This window comes from Nicotiana tomentosiformis, chromosome 1 (assembly GCF_000390325.3).
Source record: "Nicotiana tomentosiformis chromosome 1, ASM39032v3, whole genome shotgun sequence".
Taxonomy (NCBI): domain Eukaryota; kingdom Viridiplantae; phylum Streptophyta; class Magnoliopsida; order Solanales; family Solanaceae; genus Nicotiana; species Nicotiana tomentosiformis.
Window position 1 is genome coordinate 50,790,240 of NC_090812.1, and position 3,091 is coordinate 50,793,330.

Genomic DNA, 3,091 nt, shown 5'->3' on the forward strand with positions numbered 1-3,091 from the left:
TCGATTGAGGGATGAGTCCGAGGGGGAAGGAGAAGCCTTCGATCTGGTGGCCAGTGTGTCGCCGCAGCTCGAAGGGCAAGGGGGCTCCGAAGCAGAGGGAGGCAAGGCCGATCTTCATCAACTCGGGGAGGCAAAGGAAGAAGCAGGAACTGAAGCTTCTTGGGATGAGGGCAAAGCCCCGCAGGAAGCACTTGGCCCGATAGATATTTTCGAGTCACCCTCATTCACAGAGTCGATGTTCAACGAGGCACAAGGTGCAAAAGAACGCCCCATCGAGGGGGCCCATAGAGCAAACAAACCCTTCCGCAGTTTTTTCGACGGCGTGGATTCGGCGGCCACGGAGGACGCCACTAGATTTGGCGATATAGAGATACCGAGGAAGAGCTTATCATCTGAAGCAAGCGGGCCTTCCTCGAGCCCAAAATTAGTCGATATATTCCCTTCTCCAAGTGCTAATCCCAATCGTAAGCGATCCATTGTTATCTCCCTTCCGGAGGATGCCCGAGTCCTCTCCGCTCCTGTAGGGGTGGCCAGTTATCTTCGGACTTGGCATCGTATTGAAGCCACCAACAGGCAATATAGTTAGACAATCTATTAAGACTGTGAAATTGACTAACAATGAGGCAGAATATGAAATCATGATTGCAGGCCTTGAACTAGCCAAAAGGATGGGGGCAGAAGTGATAAAAGTCAAGTGCGACTCCCTCCTTATGGTAAACCAAGTTAATGCAACATTCGAGGTAAGAGAAGAATAAATGCAAAGATACTTAGACAAGTTGAAGGTAACATTACATCGGTTCAAATAATGGACTTTGCAACACGTACCTCGAGATCAAAACAGTAAGGCGAATGCCCTCGCTAACTTAGGGTCATCGGTCGAAGACGACGAGTTCAATTCGGGGGCAGTCGTATAACTTATGAGATCGGTGGTGGAAGAAGGCCATGCCGAGATCAACTCGACGAGCCTAACTTGGGACTAGAGAAATAAATATGTAGAATATCTTAGGACTGGGAAACTGCCCTCGGATACAAAAGAATCGAGGGCCCTGCGTACAAAGGCAGCCCAATTTAGCATGTCCGAAGATAGAGCCCTATTCAGAAGAGCGTTTGTTTGCCCACTCGCAATATGTCTAGGGCCAGGAGATACTGAGTACGTTTTGAGTGAAATCCATGATGGTACATATGGAAATCATTCGGGCGCCGAATCATTGGTTCAAAAAATAATCAGAGCCAGTTATTACTGGATCGATATGGAAAAAGACGTGAAGGAGTTCGTACAAAAATGTGATGAATGTCAAAGACACGCACCGATGATTCATCAGCCCGGGGAGCAGCTGCATTCGATTTTGTCACCATGGCCGTTCATGAAGTGGGGAATGGATATTATTGGCCCCATTCTATGGGCTCTCGGTAAGGCTCAATTCATATTATTTATGACTGACTATTTTTCTAAGTGGGTGGAAGCCCAGGCATACGAAAAGGTCAGGGAGAAAGAAGTCATCGACTTCATTTGGGATCATATCATATGCCGATTTGGAATGCCGGCCGAGATCGTATGCGACAACGGGAAACAGTTCATCTGCAGCAAGGTAAGCAAGTTTCTCGAGGATCATAAGATCAAAAGGATCCTATCAACACCCTACCACCCTAGTGGGAGCAGGAAAGCAGAATTAACCAACAAAACCATACTCCAAAACCTCATAAAGAGGTTAACTGACGCCAAAGGAAGATGGAAGTAAATCCTGCCCGAAGTCTTATGGGCATACTGAACGACCTCAAAGTCAAGTACCGAGACCACCCAGTTCTCACTGGTTTATGGCGTGAAAGCTCTAATACTGGTTGAAGTCGGAGAACCAAGTCTCAGGTTCCGATATGCAACCAAGGAATCAAACGACGAGGCTATGAATGCGAGCCTAAATATACTGGATGAAAGGCGTGAAGCAACCCTTGTCCGGTTGGCCGCCCAAAACCAGCGGATCAAAAGGTATTATGATCGATGGGACAACCTTCGGCACTTCAATGTCAGGGACTTAGTACTAAGGAAGGTTACACTAAACACCCGAAACCCAAACGAAGGGAAGTTGGGTCCGAACTGGGAAGGCCCTTATCAGATTATTGAGATCACCGGTAAAGGATCATACAAACTCGGAATGATGAACGGTGAGCAACTACCGAACAACTGGAACATATCTCACTTGAAGCGATACTATTGCTAAGGTACGACCCAATTCATTTCCTTTTATTTATTTACATTCCAAACTAACACTTGCAGGGAATCATCAAAGAACAATACAACCTTTAGGACTGAAAGCACGCGTTGTAATCTTTTTCCCTTAAACCGGTTTTGTCCCAAATGGGTTTTTTGGCAAGGTTTTTAATGAGACAACAAGTAAATCGTGCTAACTTAGAATTGAAGGCCAGTTATGAACCGGTGTCGAAGAACACAACAGTATTCGAGGCCTCTCTTCGATAGGCCCCGAACACTGGGGTGTATCACCCTCGGTTCACGACTTTAGCAAGGAAGAAAATTTTATGATTGAACGGTCACAACTCAATCGATAGGATTTACTGTAAGGTCCAAATGGTCACATGAACCATGCCCGCATAGACTACTCGAGCCCTGGCACAAAACTTGTACACATGTGTAACTATCACGCACAAGAAGAAAAGTTTATACCTTGCGGATAAATATCTTGTCCTTTAAGAATTTATCTTTTTTTCTTTTAAGGAATTTCTTACATTCGATCCCCTAAAGTATCGAGACCAAGGGCCGCCTTTATCTGGGTTCAAACGATCACTCCCAATCGGAGGCTGTCGTTCGAAAACAAACTCGGACGACTCGAATTATCGAAACCCGGGGGCACAAAGCCTATTTGGGGTTGCCCGAATTACAAGGCTACGGCCATTCCGGGATATTGAAACCTGAGGGCACAAAGCCTATTTGACATTGCCTGAATTAAAAGGCTACGGCCATTCTGGGATATCGAAACCCGAGGGCACAAAGACTACTTGGCATTGCCCGAATTAAAAGGCTACGGCTATTCCAGGATATCGAAACCCGAGGGAACGAATTTATTTGGCATTGCCCGAA